This window comes from Pinus tabuliformis, chromosome 1_1 (genome assembly GCF_031772625.1).
Source record: "Pinus tabuliformis cultivar Carrire ecotype Pingquan chromosome 1_1, CPIR1, whole genome shotgun sequence".
Lineage (NCBI taxonomy): Eukaryota > Viridiplantae > Streptophyta > Pinopsida > Pinales > Pinaceae > Pinus > Pinus tabuliformis.
The window spans coordinates 698,108,309-698,132,292 of record NC_142297.1 but is presented as its reverse complement, the minus strand read 5'-3'; positions in this window follow the sequence as shown (position 1 = coordinate 698,132,292).

Genomic DNA, 23,984 nt, shown 5'->3' with positions numbered 1-23,984 from the left:
CTCATATTTCATAATATATGGCTCAACAGTTCTAGTATTACAGTGTTTCATGGGTGTTTGCTAAATGTTTTTAATTTTCCACTGTTGCATTGTTTGTTTAATTGGTTTATCACTTAAATTCTTATATAGGAACATTATAGTTGCCCACCTGTCATGTCTGCGTGCCCAAATTGCTGGGTTGGATCGCCCAACTTCCGTGTCTGCATGCCCAACTTGTTCATCTACCCATTGGGTTGTGTGCACCTAAGTCTTGTGTCTGTGCACCTAGGTAACCTTTCTACCTATCGGGTCATGTGTGCCCACTCCGTGTCTTTGTTCCCATTCTATGCCGCAACTTGTTTGTCGGTTCGTGTGCGCTCGCCTGTTCGTGTTGACATGCCCACATGCACCGTAACTCGTCTGTTGGGTCGTGCACCCAACCACCGTGTCAACATGCTTGCCTAGAACACATTTGTCCATTGGGTCATCTACACTACACTGTTCGGGTCGAAGCACCCAACTCTGCACGACGGGTCGTGTGCACTCGCCTAGGATGTGTCAAAGCACCCAACTTGCGATATTTTAGAAATTCTAGCTGCGGTTACTTTAGTCCTCGGCCTTGCCCTCTGTTCGCCTGTGCCTTCACCCTTGCCTTATCCTTGTCTTGCTTTCTTGCCTCACTTAGATGGATTGCTTTTTTGCTTCAGTTGGATTGTATTAATGCCTTCTTTCCAAATCACCCTCCTTTATATATATGGTGCCCATATGTTAGAGGGGCTTGACCCTCCTCCAAGCCAAACACTCTTTCCACCATGTCACCACTCATTCACTTCAGCCAAACCATGTGTTGCCTCGCCCACATGTCGGCCCAACCACACATCAGTCCAACCATATAATTTCACTATGGTCGCCCATCTGCCCAACACTTAGCTGAATTCTCCTTTTTAGTTTTTTGACCCTTGTGTTGACTCGTCGTCGTGTCAACTCGTCGCATTTAACTGATGTTGCCTATTGTTGCGTAAAACCAACCTTACCTCTACACACTCATCGCATAAAAATGAACCGCACAATTCGTCGCATAAAAACGAGTTTTCACGACTTATCACATAAAACCAAGTTTGCCTCTGAATCGTCTCATCACACATAACCGTGTTAGCTCGTGGACCTGACAGGATGTGGGGCAGTAAGTCCTTGTCAATGTTAACCAATGTTAATAAAGTTAGTCTTGGTAATTAGTTTAGGGTAAGAGTAAAAGGTGAAACAAGATGATGAATAGAAATGGAAGTACAATGACGGAAATGACATATTGTGGATCTGGTAGTGCAAGTCCACCAAGGCAACACTTGAGAGAACAAAGATAATGAATATCGATGATAATTTCATGAAAACAAATATATCACTTAATAATAATGATCCATGATAGTATTGATAATGAGAAATAGAGATGTATTGACTGAAAGAGTAGAGTACACAAAGTCAAAACCCTAGGTCGGGCTGATAAGATACACAATATCGAGTTGAGAGAAGTAGTCTAAGAACAAGGAAATCACTTGTATACAAAGTGACTCAAGGAGAATGAAGATGTAGGAAGAACAATCATGTGAGAACCAGAAAATACATATAATAAGGTCGTCATGGAGAGCTGTAATATCCACTAAGCGATTTTGCTTAAAGAGAATAATACTAAAAAATGAGCCAATATACTTTGGCATCACATCAAAAATAAACCAATAGATCTACCCACTGAAGAGAAGAGATCTTAATATGCGGATCAAATAAACCATAAAAGCGACTTTAAAGAGCAACGCAAATACTGACAATCTGAGAAAGGATTCCTATTTTTGGAAGTCTAGAGCGTCAAAAATGCAGTGGAATACAGAGTGTGTTGGGTAATTGAATGACTAGATGGGACAAATATCATGCAGAACTGGGCAATGTTAGGTAACTTCATGCTAAAATACAACTAATGCTTCGATGCCATGTTACAAAATGCAAGTAACAGGTCCTAGATCTAGTATAGTTTCTTGCAATCAACCACATGCATGTTCAACAAAGGCAGAAGATACCCTACATACAAAAGAGCTATCCATGAGTATACAATGATACACAATCCAAATATCTTCAAATCCTCCTAAACAAAACAGTAACATGATTAAGAAAATATTAAAATAGATAAAGAACCAACATATGGCATGTATCATTAACAAGTAACCTGCATTTGATGCCTTTTTATCTCTAGTAACTGTACGTGAAATTAATATATATATATATATATATATATATATATATAAGGCTAAGGGGATTGACCTATGTACATAATCTAGTGTTGATTTTATCTTTATTTTGAAATTTTAACCGATTCCTTAATGTTCAATGCTATCGACTATGGAAAGGATCATTGTTGCCCAAAATGTGAAGTATTGGCTCAGAGGTTATGAGCTTCTTCCCCACCAGAGTTATTATCTTGCAATGCCGTTTACGAGGAATTATTTCTATTTCCTGAGAGCATGTGGAAGGCCCCACCTTATTCGATGATCATCTAGTTTAATGGTGGAGAGAAAATAGTTTTAATTATAATTAATAATTTCCTAAATAAAAAAAGGTACAACAGTCTTCTAATTAATTTTTAATTGTGATTGAAAGTGATATACGTAGTCACAAAGATAAACACCAACCTGCATGGACTTACACATTTCATTTATGAGTGTCACTTATCTCATTTTTCCTTATAGTTTTTCTCCTCTATTCAATGTGGACTTAAATAACTACAAAAACATTTGGAAAGAATGTTTTGAATAAGCCTGAAAAACCTATGGGCTATGGAGCGTTCACTGTGGCAAGGGATGAGAAACAACAAGATAGTTTTCCTAAGGTTGAAATATAGGACATTGTGGTTGTGTGCAGGCTAGACAAGAGTCCTCTAGCAATTAAATTTGGAGCTTTCCAACAGTGCGTTGTGAAGCATGTTAATGTGTCAGATCTTAGGAGCTTATGTAATAAAAAAAAACCAAAATCATATCATCTTTTTGTGTATATGTTTGTTAAGAAACCAGCTCAAGAAAAGATAGAAAAGATAGATCAACGCCTTAGAATTCAGCCTCTTCGAGGGGGCAACCTCCTTTACATTGCATAAATGAACAATTCTTGGATGATTCAAATGAAAAAACCTCCTTTCTATATATAGGAGTCTAAGGAGTCACAATATAATCCAGCCGACCTAACAATAATAATATAAAGCCACAAAAATAATAATAGAGGGATTCTATGGGGCACAGTAGTAACAATATGGGGGTAATAGGGGCACAACAATATTAATAAGGGGTATAACTACAATAGTAATGGGGTAATCACTAGTATTATAGGGACCCAACATGCCCCTCCCCTTCAAAAAAGTGTTGTCCTCAACGCTTGAGTAGTTCTGGATACTTCTGCATAAAATTCTCATCCTCCCATGTGGAATCTTCAGTGGATAAGTTCTTCCACTTGATAAGATACTCTGAAATTGAACGATTTCGTAGTTGTCGAGTTCTTGTTTCTGTGACTGCTTCCGGTTCCACTATAATTTTTCCTTCCTCGTCAAGTTCTGGCAATATTGTTTGAACTGGGAGCTTGTCACCTATAACCTTCTTTAAACATGAAACATGGAATACTGGGTGCAATCGAGAAGCTGTAGGAAGCTCCAATTTGTATGCCATAGTACCAATCTTTTGCAACACCTTGTATGGACCATAATACTTTGGTGATAATTTATTATCCTTCTTAGCTTGCTTGAGGGACATTTTCTTATATGGTTGTAGCCATAGGAATACCCAATCACCTACATCAAAACTTCTTTCACTGCGATGTTGATCTGCCTGTTGTTTCATTCTATTCTGTGCCAACACGAGGTTATCCTTTAAGAGTTGGAGGACTTGTTGTTGATGTTCGATGTGATGTTCCACTGCCTGAACCTTAGAATTTTCTCTTAAATATGATGTGATGGATGGTGGTTGATACCCATAAAGTGCCATAAATGGGGTCATTTTTGTTGTTGTATGGAAGGAAGTGTTATACCACCATTCAGCCAGAGGCAACCATTTAACCCATTGTGTATGTTTATCAGATACAAAGCAACAAAGATATCCTTCCAAACATTTGTTTACTATCTCAGTTTTCCCATCAGATTGAGGATGATAAGATGAGCTATGAGCTAACTGAGTACCAAGATAAGAAAATAATTCTGTCCAGAAATTTCCAGTGAAAATGGGATCTCTGTCACTTACAATAATCTTCGGGTTTCCATGTAGCTTTTGAATTGTTTCCATAAATGCAGTAGAAACTGTACTGGCTTTAAATGGATGTGATAATGCACAAAAATGTGCATACTTGGTAAGTCTGTCAACTACCACCATGATGACACTCTTTCCCTCAGACTTGGGTAAACCTGTGATAAAATCCATTGAAACCTCCTCCCAAAGTTGGCTTGGAATGGATAAAGGTTGTAATAGACCTGGTGTCTTAATTGTTTCAACTTTATTTTGTTGGCAAACCAAACATTCCGCCACAAACTTTTGAATATCTGATTTGAGGCCATCCCAAAAAAGTTCCTTCTTAACCCTGTGGTAAGTTTTTAAAAATCCTGAGTGCCCTCCTAAAGGAGAAGTGTGCAATTCCATAAGAATCTTTTGTTTTAGCTGGGAATTCTTACAAAGGTATAAGCGATCTTTGTACCATAACGAATCATTTTGCCAGCTAAATGTATCAGACGTACTAGAATCTTGTTGTAACTTTTGAATAAGTGCCCACACTTCTTCGTCATTCTTCCATTCCTCCCTTGCTTCGTTTATCCAATCTGGTTGGATAATAGAAATGGCGCACAACAATGCTTCCACATCCTCATCCTTTCTTGAGAGTGCATCTGCCACCACATTTTGCTTCCATTTTTTGTAGATGATTTCAAAGTCATAACCCAACATCTTTGTGACCCAATTTTTTTGCTCTTCAGAGGATAATCTTTGTTCTAAAAAGTATTTAAGGCTATCATGATCCGTTTTTACCTTGAAGTGTCTTCCCATTAGGTAGGGTCGCCATTTCCTAAGTGCATGGAGTATTTCCAACATTTCCTTCTCATAAATAGCTTTGCTTAAAAGCTTTCCCTTGATTGGATGACTTTCAAAAGCAATGGGTCTTTCATCTTGCATTATAACAGCACCAATTCCATTTCCTGAAGCATCACATTCCACAATAAAGGTTTTCGTGAAGTCCGGTGTAGCTAAGACCGGTGCTTGGCACATTGCCTCTTTAAGATGTTCAAAGGCCTTTGTTGCTTCCAGAGTCCATGAAAATGCATCTTTCTTCAATAATGTTGTTAGAGGTGCTGCTATTCTCCCATAATTCTTAACAAACTTGCGATAATACCCTGTCAACCCGAGAAATCCTCGCAGATGCTTTATGGATGTGGGGATTTTCCATTCCTTAATGGCTTTAATTTTGCTAGGGTCTACCTTAACTCCTTCATGAGATACAATATGACCCAAATATTCCACTTCCTGGACTCCAAAAAAACATTTGGATCTTTTTGCATATAATTGTTTCTCTTTCAATAGTTGTAGCACCCTATCAACATGTTCAACATGATCCTTCCAAGACTTGCTATAGATTAGTATATCATCAAAAAATACTAACACAAATTTTCTAAGGAATGGTTTGAAAATTGAATTCATCAAACCTTGAAGTGTTGAAGGTGCAATGGTAAGGCCAAAAGGCATGACCAAAAATTCGTAATGACCCTCATGAGTTCTAAATGCTGTTTCAGAATGTCTTCAATCTTCATTCTGATTTGATGATACCCTGAATGAAGATCCAACTTGGTGAAGTAAATTGATCCATGCAATTCATCCAGTAATTCATCAATGATAGGAATGGGGAACTTATCTTTAATAGTGAGCTTGTTGAGCTCCCTATAATCCGGACACATGCACCATGATCCATCCTTCTTGTGCACCAATACTACTAGAGCAGAGAAAGAACTTTGACTCGGTTGAATTATACCAGCCTCGAGCATTTCTGCAACCATACGTTCAATTTCACTCTTTTGGACATAGGGATATCTGTATGGCCTGATGTTTGGAGGAACACTTCCTGGAATCAAATGAATAGCATGATCATGATCACGCACATGTGGGAGACCTTTGGGAGTCTCAAATACCTTGGAATGATTGTCGAGGACTTTTTGGAGATGTGGAGAAATAGATGATTCCGATGTGGAAACATCTAGCGAGCATAATTGTGCAATTACACCTCTTTGCTCCTTTTTAAGAAGCTTTGTCATACCATTAGAGCTGATTATCTTTCCTGGTTTCCCTGCAATACCCCTTAATTCAACTTCCTTTCCTTCCACAGAAAATTTCATGAAAAGTTCTTGAAAATTAAAGGCTATTGTACCTAGGGATTGTAGCCATTGGACTCCTAGTACAACATCAGCACCTCCCATTGGAATAGAAAGCATTGGGCTAGTCAATACATATTCTCCCATGGATAGCTTGATATTATGGCACTTTCCAGAGCAATTTATTGTTCCTCCATTTGCAATCATCACTTGACACTCTGGTGCTGGATATAGGAAGCAATTCAATTCTTTTGCTACCTTACAATGAATAAAATTGTGGGTGCTTCCTGAATCAATCAAAACTATTACCTTTTTCTTCTTGATTTGTCCTTCTATCTTGATGGTTTGAGGAGTGGTAATTCCCGCCAATGCATTACAAGATATGGTCGGATTTATTTGTTCTTCATCTAAGCTTTGTTCCTAGAGTATATCCTCTTCTTTTGAGCTTTGTTGTTCCTTTTCTTCTTCTTCTTCACAATCTATGTAGAATAATTTCTTCTCAGCACACTTATGACCTTTAGTGTATTTGCTATCATAACTGTAACAAAGCCCTTTTTCTCTTTTTTCTTCCAATTGTTGTGGTGTCAACCTTATAGGTTGTGGAGGACTAGGGGCAACAACACTTCCGTCTTTATAGTTGTGAGTGGTATGCTTCCTGGTTGCCATAATTTTGCTTTCCATTTTTCTTGCTAACCTGAATGCCTTCTCTAATGAATCAGGTTCCCAAAGGCGAACATCATGTTGGATATTATCCTTTAAAGACCCTATGAACACATCAATCCTATGCTCCTCTGGAATATCTTTTACCCTTATGTTCAATTTTTGGAACTCCTCTATGTGCTCCATTATTGAACCCTTTTGTTTGAGAGTTATCAATTGGCTAAAAAAAGTGTTGCTTTTTGTATCCTCATAATGTGCTACCAATTCTTCCGTAAAAATTGCCCAAGTGATAAATTGTTTACGAGAGCAAAGCCATTGATACCATACAAACTAATTTGGTTCCAAATATAAAGTTGCCATGCGTACCTTTTGTGTGTTTTGCACATTATTGAGATCGAAGAATTGCTCCATCTGTAATATCCATGTGGCAGGATCCTTGCCATCAAACTTCCTCATATCGATTTTTGGAATATGGTGAGTCTTCGATCCAACATTAGCATCTATGGAAACATGATTAGTATTTTTTTTATTCTCACCATGTGTTTCCTTTAGTACCCTTTCACCCTTAGTGCCCATTTCTTGTAGCAACTTATTCACATTTATCTTCAATTCGTCCATGTCTATCTTCAAATCTATCTTCAAATCATCCATCTTAGCTTCCACGTCAGCCATCTTAGCATCTACGCCTTTCTTTAAATAGTCCATCTTAGCTTCTACTCCTTTCTTTAAACCATCCATCTTATATTCTGCTCGTTTTTGTGTAAGGGACAGTTGTTGCACTTGGTCTTGTTATTTTGATATATCATGTTGCATTTCCTCCTCTTCTTCATGAGTCATGCTAGAGCTTTCAGGTTCCTTACTAGGTGTTTGCTTTTTCTTTCAGGGCATCAGTTACCGATAATAATTCTCTACTATGCCCTTTGAATTCCTTCAAAATAAATTTTCAAACCAAGCTTAAGCAAAAATTTAAGAAAATCTACACACCTTTTTTCACTTTGTAGGAGCTCGATATTGCCTCTGATATATCTCTTTACCTTCCAATCCTCTAGTTCTGACCTCGTGAGCTGCAATAGCCCTCTATGTTCTCTTTCTAATTCCACAAGTCTGACCCAAATTGGATTCTCCAATGAAGAGTTATGCGAAATCTCCCACAGTGACTTGATTATAGACTAGTTCAGTAGAGTGAACTTGTACGACGTGCCACGAGTCACTGTTTCGACCTTTAGATCTGAAAAAGGCATACAAGAAACTGCAGTCCATCCTCTTTCTGTACCTTCTTACGAAATTTCAATCTGATCCCCAGAGAGAAAGTTATGACGATTTTCCCCAGGTCACCTGTTTGGAATGTAATTTAGGAGTCTGCAAAAATACCAACTTCCTCAGATCATAACTCTGAAAATATAGCGCGAAAAGATCTGAAATTCGGACCCAAGGTTTAGTGCGGTATCTTCTAAAAGGCGTTTTTTTTTCTACTACTGAAACATCACAGAAAAAAAGTTATATCGAAAATGCCACAATGACCTGTTTGGATCAGCGAAACCCTAGAATCCAAAGCTCTGATACCAAATGTTAAGAAACCAACTCAAGAAAAGATAGAAAAGATAGATCAACGCCTTAGAATTCAGCCTCTTCGAGGGGGCAACCTACTTTAAATTACATAAATGAACAATTCTTGGATGATTCAAATGACAAAACCTCCTTTCTATATATAGGAGTCTAAGGAGTCACAATATAATCCAGCCGACCTAACAATAATAATATAAAGCCACAAAAATAATAATAGAGGGATTCTATGGGGCACAATAGTAACAATATGGGGGTAATAGGGGCACAACAATATTAATAAGGGGTATAACTACAATAGTAATGGGGTAATCACTAGTATTATAGGGACCCAACAATGTTCATGCATGTATAGAAAAACTTACTACTCATTGCAGTTGGCTATTTCAATGTCATATCTCAAATTTCATTTACGAAGTGTGTTTTGTTATTTATGCAATGAGAAAATTTTGAGTCAAACACTATGAGATCACAAATATCATATCCTTTGACACGCAAGGTCAGTGAGCTCTCTTGGATGACCAGCGTCACTTGTTGTAGTTGTGGGTTTGTGTTCACATGCACACATTCTGTGAAAGAGTTTTTGATCCTCTGGACATTTTTTCCCGCACTCTAAGCATATTTCTCTCCACGTGTCCCATTCGCTTCTATGGTGAGACTACATGGAAACGTTTCTCAAGAGCTTTAAAGGCCACAAATTGTGTTGGCTTAAGAATATATGAGTATTTTTGTTAGATGCGCATGTTGAAGAGGCATTGTTATAGTTCTTGATGAACTAATTTCTTAGGAGGTAAGCTCATTTCATTTTTTCACTAGTCGATCAAGAGCTATAACAATGCCTACCTCTCATGGAAATGGTCATATGTGAATGACTTATTTAACGCATTTGAATCCCAAAATGGTATCTAATATAATGCACTGCGTAAACCCCCTAATACTTAAAAAACAAAATTCACCAACCCTCAAATTTATCCCCACAAAGACTATGTTCACAAAATTACAAAAGGACCAAGTATAGGATCCAACATTTAATTTCTTTAAATTCACCACTAAAGATATATATATATATATATATATATATATATATTTTTTTTTTTTCTAAGTGATGAGAATGTTTGGAGGATCAGTAACTTCAATTGATCAATTACCGCTGTTACATTAGATACAACTCGTTATAAATGCCACTAATAGGTCAATTACAACATGTCTCCATAGAATTGAACCCATATAGCTAGGTGAATTTTTTTTCACCAAACCACTCAAGGTAAGAGATTTTGACACCCTTGCGAATTTATTCCATAAATCACAATTTTCCTAATTTCGCCATGAAAATACTTCGTTATATCAGTTGCAAGCATATTTACGAAAATGCATAGTTGAATGATTTCATCCCCTAAATATTACTTATGTGATGCGTAGATGAACTCTCCCATGTTAGATGAAGGTATTGGCTCGATGCATGTGATTTGACATAATTGTGGGATAACATGCATATTGGAATTTTATAATAAATTCCATAATTAATTAATGGGGAAGGTGGCTTAAAGCTAGAATTTGTTTAATCATCCCTAAACCACAAAATTAAGGTATTGGAAACCAAGTCTGTCCCTAATTTTCATGAAATATTTTTTGATCAAGCCTACTTGCAATGTTAGCTAGTGTGTCTACCTTCTTGTTCATTACACTTATCATGTGGAAGGATTATATCTTATCAAACCTTTCAACTTATCTTCCAATCCTGTAAACAAATTGTGGTAGAGAATTTTGGTTTTTCCCTATACCTTTACAAATATATTGATTATCTATTCTAAATCTCTAATGTTGATTGAACTCCTATGTTTGCTTTCATCGATAAAGCTGAAACCCTAGAACAATTCTAGTGCTTTAGCTTGATTGTTAAAAGCCTTCCCCAAACTCTATGCATAAGCATTTTCGTACTTTCCTTCAGGGTCAAATATGATTCCTCATTCTTTCCACCCATCTAAAGTATAATTTTTTAACCTTTTAACATGAAATAATTAATATATGGCACAAAATTAAATGATTAAAACATTTACACTTTACGAAATTGATCTCTCTTAATATTTGATAGATTTAGATTTAAATGACACTTAATATATTAAAATATCTCCAAAGATAAATAATAAACTCTAAAAGAAATTGAATGACTAAAATTAGATAATTATTTTTTTTAGTTTGAGATGAACTACGGAATATTAAAAAGAAATGAAGGAATAGCATGTACAATTAAAAAAAAATATATGATTAGCACAAAAAAATCAATATGAATGAAGATTATAATAAGTAATTAAAAATATAAAATGGAAAATTTTGAATAAATTGTAAATTTATTTGAGAAAAAGAGGTATTAACAGAAAAAGAAAAAGAAAATTTAAAATGATAAAAAACAAAGGAAAAAGTAAAATAAAAGACTAAAACAAAACAACACTAAGATGCTTAAATAATTGATCAAGAAGTGGAAATACAAAGGATAGGGGACATTTAAAGTCAATAGTTCAAGCGAGCCACGAATGCTATTATACCTAGCAAGATCTGGTTAATATGAACGCAATAGCATAAGCCATAATGCATTCCTCATCATATATAAAATATAACTAAATAAATAACACAATGAAGATAATTGTTCTTCAACAAAAATTAGCTAGAACATTAATTAAGTATGATATACATATATATACAAAGTCATGGCCCCTAAAACTATGTAACATGCTAGAATTAATCATTTATTAACACAATTAATTGACAATAATATTCATATCAGGTGAGAACACACAGTGGAAACAATACATGTGTAAACCAGACCCTCGTTAGGGTTTAGAGCTAAATATCACATATAATTAACGCATGGAACATAAATCACAATAGATATCCATTTTAGGGTTTACTATCATTAACACATAAATGTACATAAAAATATCAAGAGACAAAGAAAACTTATATATATCAAAAGTGTCAATTGGCAGTCGAATCTCAATGTTCCAGTAGACCATGTATTTCATGAGATTAATAATATAATATACTGTGTGATGTGGGTAGGGCCAGAACTAAGAGTCCAGTTATGTGTATTATGTATATAACTAATTAAAACATATAATTAATTAATATATAAAACAAATTATATATATCTATATATATATATATGGAAAATTGGGTGCTTTTGTTTGGAAAGAGGTTAGCATGTTGGCCGCGTGGAAAAAGTGGCCAGAAATCTAGTTGTCTCCAATAAGTTATTAGGGAAAACCTGAGTAGAGGAGAAAATCATGAGAAACAAGAGTTTAGAGGCAAAGATACAATTAGTAATAGACTTGTGAAAGAAAATAGTTACATGTCACTTATGGAAAGACATAAATGTAATTTTTTAGTTATGGGGAAATGGAAAAAAACTAGTTAAAGTTCAAAGGACCTGTTATCATTGCGACAACACCCTAAAAAAATTTCTACATTTGAATTTTGGAGTCTACCATCACTGTCATATCGAGAGTCACTTTGATCACCAAATGTTGTTTCTATGTGTTTCAATTGTCTTTGGATGGTCTCAAGTGTCTTCACATTGATCAGAACATCGTTTAGTGCATTTTGAGGTCATAACATCTTTCTTGTCAGAAAAATGATACTTTTGGGTCATAGTCACACGCACTACACTCATTGCACTTGGGGAATGTGTACAAAGTGGTGTTTCCATGAATATTTACCATTGTTCAGGCTTATATAAGTTTTATTGATGAGTTAGTGTGTGTTGCACTTGGTTCTATGTCTAAACTCATCATATTCAACCCTCGCCCCATATCTCAAACTTAGACAAATTTTCAGTTAAAAGTAAGCTCATTAAGGAAAAGAGCACATGAGCACACTTTGAAGCCTTGATGTGGAATCCTTCGTTGTTCAGAAGTGTTTCATGCGACCTCCAAGGGCACAATGCACACTCCTTAACCTTCTTCACCCTTCCTAACTCTGAACTGCGCCCTTCAAAAAGACCGAGTATTCCTTGAGCACACTCCTTCAACTCGAAGAAGTGTGCCCTCCTTGAGCACATAGGCACACTGTAAAGGCCTTTAGCTTCACCCTTCAGCCTTCCCTGATGAGCTATGCACCGTCATCGACTCTTTTGAGAGCATAAGCGCACTCTGAAGGCACAAAGCACCAACCTTCAACCTTTAGGAGTGTGCCTTGTGCCTTCCTAGTCCTCTTGAGCTCATGAGAGAACCCAAAAGGCATGAAGCCTTCCTCCTTCAGCTTTGAAGAGTGTTCCCTGTGCACTCCATCACTCCCTTGATCACCCAAGACACTTGGGAAGCCTAAATCTTTCTCTTTCGTCCTTTGGACTCACGCGATTCCCCTTCCCTTGGTTTTCTTCTTCCTTTGAGTGCATGATCACATATCGAATATTTGAAGCCTCTCCTCTTCATCCCTTTAGCATTTCAAAGTGAACCTATGCCCCTTAAAGTCCCTTTTTTCTTTCTTGAGAGCATCGGAAAGGCCTGGACAAGAAATATGCTTGCCAAACATGGTAGACTAGGAGATTTTCAAGCTGATGATTTCTCATCATGAGTGATTTGCATATTCAGGTATTTCAAAAACATGTGGCAAACACATATGAGGAATATCAGGCAAGGATAACAAACAAAGGGAGCTTGGGAAAAAATAAGAACACGCTTGAATCTGTATGATAAAAGTAACCCCGGAGACTTCATTAAATAAAAGATCCTTTGGAGGGTAAGGACATCAACGATCGAAGATGCTCAAAAAACAAAGATACAACTAGAAGCCATGTCACCACTGAAGAAAGTCCATGTCATTGGTCACTATTAGTCCCAGTCATCAAAGATAGTGACATGTCAAGTCTCATCACATGATGATGTGGAAGTCATGATGTATTATTGTAATCATTCTAAAGACAAATAAGTGGAAGTCCAAGAGTCATGTATGAACTAAAGAGTCATGGAAGTCAAAAATACATGTAGAATCCAAACGTTTGTAGAAGTCCAAAAGTCACAAGAAGTTAGAAAGTCAAGAGTCACGAGGATGTGAATGGCCATTCCTCAAGCTATAAATAGATCCTAATTTCTCATGTAAAGTAATTTTAACCTTGGCTTCTCCCACAAGGAATTATAGAAAATGTTGTTGTTCTGTATTTTTGTGGTTGAGGGAGTAAACAAATAGGACAACATCAAAACCGCTTTGGAAGTTGGGATATATCCCTGCCAGCTTCTGAGTGGGATCTCTCTGTAAAATTTAGCTATGTTTTATATGAATTTTAGGCTAGTTATGACTGTATTGATTCTTTTGATTTGATTGTTTGGTTGATTTTAATTGTTATAATTCCATTGGGCTATGGAGTCTAAAGATTAACTAGATCTACATCAAATTTTAGAGGAGTTTCACAGGGAAAGCTAGGTTTCACTAATTGGATCTTTCAGAATTTAGATGGATTGTGAAATAGCAGAAATGTAAGATTCAGTAGAAATTAAGGAGCAATGAAGAATTCCTTAATTTTACTTCAGAAGAAAACATGTAAATTACTAACAACTAGAATAGGGTGCTCTAAATAACATATCCTATTCATCATAGTTTCTGTTAAGTAATTGATATTTTCATAAATTACAGAGAAAGAAAACAATGATCAAACACATAAACTAAAGAAAAACATCACCATTTGGTACACCACATGAATCCCATGAAAATTTCCTTGTATTATTGATGCGTCCAACAACCGGGAAATTATAATATGCAGAGGAAAATTATCTTCAAAAATCAACCCTTAATACTTCAAACAATGAATTATTTATACAAATAATTACAAAAGCGTTGTCTCAACCGGCAGTGTATTATTAGCCTAATTCTAAACAATAAAATTTATCTTTGGTAGAAAAAATAGGCCACGTAGATAGCATCATGAAGAGGTGCCTCTTTTTTGGTGGATTCAGTTGATGAATCAGCCTCAAAACTATGTTGAATTGAAGTGCTAGATGTTGTGTTGGCTATTGTTTTTACTGCCTCAAAATTATATTTTAATCTAGTAAATCACATAGTTCTTCCCACCTTTTTTCATCTGGTATGGTTAATTTAATTACCCTTCGGTAAATCTCATCAACCTCAGTACATTTGGCAAATGTTGGCTTTCCTATAAAAACATTTTTTACTTCATTCTGGATATAGAAGTCATTTTCCATAGTTTCTAAAAATGCTCTTGCTGTCATACTGCCTTTTATACCACTGAACTTGACACTGCTTCTGGCCACTTCCTTCATCTTCATAACATAATATTCTTGAGTGATTAATTTATCATTAATTACATATATGTTGGGCATCCCTTTCTGGATTAATGCTTCAATTCTGTTGTTAAACCTGTTCACTCCCAGCTCTAGTGTTTCACACCTTTCTTCCAATTGATCAATGAGGTTTATTTTAGTCAAAACTTTCTTGACTTCCAAAATAGTGGCAGTCCTGTCACTAATTCCTAATTCTTCAAGTTCATACTTAGTCTTCAAATTCAGGAATCTGATGATATTGGAGGCTTCTGTGGGCATATCTCCCAACTTTTCCCTTACCTGAACAATGGTTTTTGTGGCCTTTTCTATCAATTCTTTCTGTTCAAAAATGATTTGGATACATGGCCAAATCTCATTCATAGAGTCTAGAATACCCATCCAAATGGTTTCCTTGGCTTGGGCCAAGGTTTGACCAATTGATGTATCCTTCTCCACCTTCTGTAATTTCTCCAACAACCTCTATGATTTTTGTACTTTAGCCATATGAGAGGCTTCAATTTTGGCTTTCTATTCTTGCAGAGCTTTGAGCCGCCCCTGCAATGTCTTGATCTCTTTTGACTGGATTGACGTGTTCTCCAGTGTTTTTGTCACTTTCTCAACACTAGTATTTTGAGTGGAAGAATAAGTTCCAGTTGTTTTTCCTGTTGATGGAAGCTGAGAGATGGGTATGGAATCCAAGGGGACAATGGCCATCTTCTAACTTTGTTCTTTCTCTTTTATAATATTTTCCATTTACGCTACCATTTTTCTGATATGTATATTTTTCTCTATGATTAGATTCATCATGTCAGCCTTCTGTGCCTCATTTTATTCAATATATTTGGTTAAGGGATCCTCTATGGCTGGCGGCTTCAACTGCTTTCACAATGCTGCAATGTCCATATTTTTCTTCTTAATTATATCCTCTAAAATATTTACATATTTATGATCATATCCTATCTTGACTACCAAATCTTCCAAAGATTTGATCTTATTATCCTTTGCTAAGGAGGATACCTTTTCCATTTTCGACTGGGACTGAATGCTGGCATATGAAACCTGCAACTTAGACAATGACATGGCAGTATTAGTTAATGTAGAAGAAATCATTTCACTAGTCTGCTTATGCATCTCCATTTGATCGATGGGATGAATATCTTTGGTGTTGAACTAAAAGGTAGTACTTTTGTAATCTGCTGATGTTTTTGGATATGGAGTTTGGGCCTCAACAAAGGCCATTTGCATCTTTACCTGCTTTGTATCAAAAACTGATAGTATTTTTCTTTGTGAGATTGAAGTTTGCTTCCAAAACTGATTATAGTTACTATTCTTAAGAATCTCATTCTTAAGTTTAATCTCTCGATACCTATCAAAAACAATCTTTTCCTTCTCCCCTTGGACATTCTGTGAATCTAGCTCTCTTTCCTTCTGACCTTGTGATGTTGACGTTCCAATAGGAGATGTAACAAATTTGTTGCTTGTAGGTGGTGAATCTGTAATTATAATGGCGGCATGATCTTTTGTATCCTTTTCAACATCTGTCCTAGGAGTCATTTTTTCCCTTTTCCTGTAACTGATCCTGAACTCTTTGGCTTCACTACATGTTGTTGATGGTGATCCCTCCTCTCGGTGTCTCTTGTTTTTTCCAGAGGAGTGGGAGTCTGTAAACTTGAAGTAGAAAATAGTTGTTCTTTAGCTTCATACAAAGTATTCTCTATCCACTCTAACTGATTTGCATACTTTTCTATCTCAGGTCTTGAGGTATGAATATAGGGAGTAGTTTTGTTTTCTAATCTGAGATTTGAAATAACACCCCAAGGGTCATAAGACCATGTAAAACTAAGGTTGAATTTCATCTCTTTAAATATTTTGTCTGCCTCTTCTCTTGTTGTCTTGGTATTGCATATGAATGGGCCCACCTGTGTCTTTATGTGAAACTGTGACTTCTTCTTTGCCACCACAAAATGAATATCATCGGAATTTAACATTTGTCTAATGTATTCCAGGGCAAAAATCCTCATAGGGAGGTATTTTTGGAGTCTATATGGTGCCAATTCACATCCATAAACTCTGATTTCTGTGTAGTTTTGGTATAAATACCAATCTCCAGTCTTGGCTTGATCTGTTAGATGTAAAATCCTTTTGATATCTTCACTGATTCTGGGTTGTATGGAACTATTAAGGATGTTCATAGCTAGATGAACAAACTCCTCAATAAACTGCTTGTATGAGAATTCTTGTTGCTCTTTCATGACCAATGAAGTCCAAAAAATCACAGGTTGTTGGTTTCCCTCATCATATAGCTTTTTCATTACAAAACTGAATCTATCTGCTTGACAATAAAGAAACATATAAATTAAAATGAAAGTGTAATTAAACACTTGCTCTGTTGGAAATTTCAGAAATTGCTCATCGATTCTATCAGCCAAAAATTGACTGAAATTAAACAAAGTGGATGGTTTTCTATCTGTGGAAAATATAGAAAGGAAGCCTAGAATAGGTTCATCTACCCATTGATCAGAATAATAACCCAAAATATATGAAATTATGGTTATAATCTGTTTAGATTGATCAAGGAAGATTGAGGAAGGGTATGGAGGGTTCTTGGGTAATTGGGCATTTTCAAGTAAGAATATCTCAAAGATTTTGTCTCTTGTAGCGAAATCAAGCTTCTGATAAAGTTGGGTGAGGGATTCTAAGGAAAATGGGGCATTGTTTTCCACAGAGGGGGCTAACATCATTTGGTTTATAGATTGGGCAGTAATGGTAAACAAGATGTCACTAGATGGGGTCATAATAGCTCTTTGGCCAGGGACATAACATGCTTGACACTTTCTGGTGAATTCAGGGTCATGGAAGGTCAGAGGGAAGATATAATGAGGAATATTGAACTCCCATAAACTCTGATTTCTGTGTAGTTTTGGTATAAATACTAGTCTCCAGTCTTAGCTTGATCTGTCAGATGTAAAATCAATTTGATATCTTCACTGATTTTGGGCTGTATGAAACTGTTAAGGATGTTCATAGATGGATGAAAAAACTCCTTAATAAACTGATTGTATGAGAATTATTATTGTTCTTTCATGACCAATGAAGTTCAAAGAACCACAGGTTGGTGGTTTCCCTCATCATCTAGTTTCTGCATTGCAAAACTGAATTTGTCTACTTGATAATAAAGAAACATGTAAATTAAAATGGAAGTGTAATTAAACACCCGATTTGTTGGAAATTTCAGAAACTGCTCATGGATGCTATCAGCCAAAAATTGACTAAATAAATTGAAGTAGATGGTTTGTTGTCTGTGGAAAAGATAGAAAGGAAGCCTATAATAGGTTCATTTACCCATTGATCAGAATAATAACCCAAAATATATGAAATTATAGTTATAATCTGTTTAGCTTGATTAGGGAAGATTGAGGAAGGGTATGGAAGGTTCTTCTTGGGTAATTGGGTATTTTCAGGTAAAAATATCTCAAATATTTTGGCTCTTGTAGCAAAATCAAGCTTCTGATAAAGCTGGGTGAGGGCTTCTAAGGAAAATGGGGAATTGTTTTCTATAGAGGAGGCTAACATCATTTGGTTTATAGATTGGGCAGTAATGGTAAATAGGATGTCACCAGATGGGGCCATAATAGCTCTTTGGCCAGGGACATAACAGGCTTGACACTTTCTGGTGAATTCAGGGGCATGGAAGGTCAGAGGGAAGATATAATGAGGAAGATTGGACTCCCAGAGTCCAATTTCATTAGTTTTGTCAGCATGTTTGTCCTCCAGCCAATAATAGAGCTATAAAAACTCACAATCACACTGGGTTTCATTGATCCAACAATCCCTATCAACTAAAGGAATGTGATCTAAATCTATAGAGGGAGGGATTAATGGATTGACAATTTTCTCCTCGGTTTTTCTCTTTGGAGGCATGATTAGATCAATGGAGAATAACAGTAATTGATATGATAGCTTACTGGGAATAGTCTGAGGTAAATGAATTGTCAGGAGAAAAGAGATAGAGCATTGACAATTCTGTTCCAGTTCAGGTTGAGCAAATGCTTTGCAACTAGTCGCTTATAGAAACTGTGAATTACAGAGAATAAGTAGTGAAAGGGAGAAAAAAGGATGGTTCGAAAGATTTTAAACAACGATGGGAAGTTTCATTGGAGGTGGCGCAGGACTGTTAAAGTTTGAATAGTTACCTGGGAAGGTGAATTGAATGATGAACATTAATTTTTCTGGGAGAGAAATTAATCGGGAAATGACTATGCGACGTGGCAGGAAATGAGTGGTGGAAGTGATGAAGTAGGGACACAGTAAGTGAATGAGGGGAAGGCGGTTTCAGAGAGGGTAAGCAGTGGTAAGAAATATCAGTCAGGGGGGTGGGTTGGGGTGCGAAATGATGAGAAGGCGCCACGTTAGGATGGGCCCAATGGGGGGAAACTGTCTTTTCAGACCCCCCGTCAGTAAAGGTAGGATGGAGAGGGGCGGCCGAAAAAAGATATGAACCATTGATCGTGCAGATGGGTGAATCCCAAAGTTCTGACTGCGGGCCCTTTTAACCACAAATGACGAAATAACTTTGTCCATACGTGCCTTTATTTCTTGCTTTTGAACTTAGGATAAAGGTCGAAATATGAAATATACAAAAACACTTTATCCCATCATGCATCTTTTCTTTTTATAATGTCTTTAAGACTTAGGAAAAAATAGACATATACATATATATAAACCCAACTATTTCTACCTACCCTTTGACTAAACTAGCATTTTTATTTTTCTAAGGGGTGCACTTAGACTAGCAAACCCACATTATTTTCTTTTATGAAAAATGAAAAAATTATCTAAATCCTATCACTTATTTCTCCTATTGATTCAGATTAAACAATTGAATCAATGTCATTTTCTACCTAACTATTGATTTACCAAGATTAAACTGTTTGGCAAATCTTTATTCTTTAGTCTAATTTACAGAAATTTAAACATGTTTAACCATAATTATACTATATGATTAAACAAATAATAGCCATTATGGCATTTTAAACAAGCTGCAAACAACCTTTATTTATCAATGATGAAGAAAACTATCTATCAGTAGTGGCATTTAGATTTGCAACACTTTCAATATTATTTCTTTTTGTTTTTGTTTCTTTTGGTGGGGTTCAATCTTATTTTCTTTTTTTCAATGTTTTTTGTTTTCCTTTTTTTATTTATACCCTCTTTTCATTTTTTTTCTATTTTTCTTTTATTTGGAAATCATTTGTAGATTGACAATTATTTACAATATAAGGTTCCTGAGATAAAATATCAATCACCTTGATATCCTATAAAGTATAGGACCCTAACAGAAACAAAGTTAGTACTTTTGGGAGGAAAGTAGTAGCTTTAACGCTCCACTTAGAGCTAGTAGCGTTCATTGCATTTATGTATCTTGGGACTTTTGCTTAATATTAAAGCTTTCTAGGCGAACACGTTTTCACGTATGGATTGTGAATGTTTCTAAAACTATTCTTTGAATTTTTATGGTTCATGTTTTCTTTCATTAGTACTGGATTAAGTAAACTATTTTGAGTTCTTCGGTGCTCCTGGTTGGAAATGTGTTGTTATGTTTATAATGATTGTCACATCCTTGTGAACTATTTCACTTGATGTTAGAAGAACCTTTCTCCTTCACATGTGTCTCCATTATGGTAGTACTATTACTTCTCTCTTAGAGGCTCACTTAATCCCCCCCCCCCCCCACCACAGTAGAAGAACCTTGATACATCAATAATCGAACAGACATAAGCAACGAGCTCGCTCATTCAAAAGGAAAATTGTGCTTCTCTCTCATGCTGACAGCTAAAGCCAAGTCATATCTTTAAGGAAACAGATAGTCGAGCCATATTCCGAATGGGACTCCTACACCAAATTATGTGATGTCTATTTGGGACCTTATATCGAGGAGATCCTCTGTATGTTGGCGGTATCCAACACCATCAACATTTTGGTGCTAGGAGGGCAGCTAGTTTTTATGGCTGATAAATCTGCACACCCAAATCATTGTTCTTCCATACAAGGTAGCAACATTCCAAGCACCACTCTGATTCTTGAAGCAGGAGGATCTTCTCATCCTGACTCAAAACTAACTTGTGAAGCTACTTACGAGTAGATCCGGGTAATTTGACCTATAACCCATTGGTTCACTAAGGCTATTGGATTAATTATTAGAGCACATAATATCCTACTTTTTCCAAATAAAAAAGAGACAATTGGTATCAGTATCTTGGTTTCTACTGTGTAAGATATCTCCCCTATTGTGAGATAACAATGGGTAACAACAATCTATTCGACAATGGTGACAATGAACAAGACTTGAGTAGGGTGCACCTTATAAAAAAATGAGGGTATACAACCACGGGGTTTGGTCCATTGAATAAAGCCAAGGGTGCAACCAAGAAAGTAGCATAACACTATCACAACAGGATTTCCTTTGATTTTAAAAAAGAAGTGAAGGAGATTGAGGAAAGGGCTTATGAAAAGAGAAGAGGAACTTCCAGCAATCAAGTGGATGAAGAAATCCTCTTCTAGGTATATGACCATGGCTCTTCTACAAGGAGGGATTCCAAATTCCTCAAGCTTGTAAAGTTTTATGATTTATGAAGATATTTGTGGTCATGACTAGAGCTTAAGGACACTCAACATAATGAATTTTTCCTTACTAGACTAGGACAAATGAAGCAGAAGTATGATAGTTGTATCAATGTGATTTGGCGCTCAGAAGTGGTGTTGGAGAACATAGTAGGTGAGAACAAAAGTGACATGGTAGAGGAGGAGATGGTGGGCAAGGTAGTGGCAGACCATAAACCACGAGATTAAGCAACCAAGTATCACATCGTAATCAATGTTGTCTCCAACTTGACTTAAGATGAACAACAAGAGTTATTGTAAGATTTTTATGATATTAATTATGTTATGAAAATTAGAGTCATCACAGGTATTTTAAGATATTATTTTTTTAATGATAATTACAAGGTTATTTATGGTAAGCTTTTGATGGTCAGGTTGGGTTTGGAGTATGCCTTACAATTAGTACAATTGTTTCTACTTGGTATGCTCTATTGGATATTTCGTTTGTTTTCAAAGGCATCAAAGGCATATGAAAACATGCCACGTGACATAAGGAGTCCAGAGACCGATCCAAAGAAGTCAATAATACCATAATTATGTCTCCATTCTAGAACATATAATCTACCAAATAGTAACACATCATCGACAAAAATCAGATGAGTAACCATGACTTGTCTAGTAATAAAGATACATGTCAGTGACCTATCTATATGTGCTTGCAAGAGAAAGATGCTAAGTCCCTCAATAACAAGAATGAAAAGAAGGGGTGATAAGGTGCATCCTTGTCGGAGACCCCGAAAGGCAAAAAAAATAGTAGGAAGTCCATTAACCAATACGACAAAGTTTACAATAGATACACAGGCCATGATCCATTTTGAAACTTGAAATGAAATGCCAATTTTGTGTAGGACCAGTCGAAGAAAGGTCCAATCTACATAATCAAAATATTTTTGTAGGTCCAGCTTCATAATAATCACCTCGAGCTTCTTATATTTGATAGTATGTACAGTCTCCTATGCAATAGCAACCACATCTTGAATTTGTCTTTGACGAAGAAACTTGAATTGTTCATGGACGATACCATCCAACATTGTAGGTTTCAGCCTATTAGAAATGATTTTGGAAATCATTTTGTATAAGGTGTTGCAAAGAGAGATAGGCCTATAATAAAAAAAATTTGATGCCTTTTAAACCTTAGGAATCAATGTAATGAAAGTGAAAATAATATCACAAGGGATATAACCAATATTTCAAGATTTTTTTGCAGTTGCCAATATATCAGTTCCAATAATATTATGTAAGTGTACACATAATTCAATGGGCCAACCATCAGGGAAAGTCTTTTATCATGAGAAAAGGATTTCATCGTAGCCTATAATTTTTCCATTGTAATGGGTTGAAATAGAATAGTATTTGTATCGACATCTAACATAGTCGGATATGAATCAACGACCCCCATCTGTTGCACAATATCCATCTTTGCTCTAGCCCAATATTGATTGCAAAAATATTTCAATGCATTAACCTAAATGTTAGGAAGAGAAGGTAATAAATTACCATTAATATCCTAAATTTACCAGATGGAGTTCTCCCCGTGGTGCTTCGTTGCATAATTATGAAATAATTTTGTATTCTTGTCTTTGTCCGATACCCAAAGAGCACAACTTTTCAGCCTCCACTCCTCCTCATGTCATTCTTCCTCTTTTCTAAATCCACAACTCATAATTTATGGGCCGCTGAGAAATAATCTACATTTGAAGGATCGATCGATATACCAATTTTTTTATCAATAGCTGACAAAATTTTTAAGAACCCTCAACTTAATCCCAATAAATTCCAAAGAAGATGTGATTAAGGGGTCTGATCCTAGTGCCAAAAATGTATGCACTAATGAATCAAATTTATGAAATTTTACCTAGCGGTGATTAAATATGAATGGGAGACCACCCTAATCCCCATTTTCCTAACACTATAGTATGATAGGGAATTGGTCTGAAATTTAGGATGGAATAACCCAAGATTTCACAAACCCTAAGCACTCCACCAAATTTTCATGAACCATGAAACAACCAAGTCTCTTCATGATGCCTACATACCCAGCCAAGCCATTTCTCCATTTAAAAATAAGGGGAGTCTGTTGGGTCCCTATAATACTAATGATTACCCCATTACTATTGTAGTTATACCCCTTATTAATATTTTTGTGCCCCTATTGCCCCCATATTGTTATTACTGTGCCCCATCGAATCCATCTATTGTTATTTTTGTGGCTTTATATTATTATTGTTAGGTCGGCTGGGTTATATTGTGACTCCTTAGACTCCTATATATAGAAAGGAGGTTTTGTCATTTGAATCATCCAAGAATTGTTCATTTATGTAATGTAAAGGAGGTTGCCCCCTCGAAGAGGATGAATTATAAGGCATTGATCTATCTTTTCTATCTTTTCTTGAGCTGGTTTCATAACATTTTGGATCAGAGCTTTGGATTCTAGGGTTTCGCTGCTCCAAACAGGTCACGGTGGCATTTTCGCTATAACTTTTTTT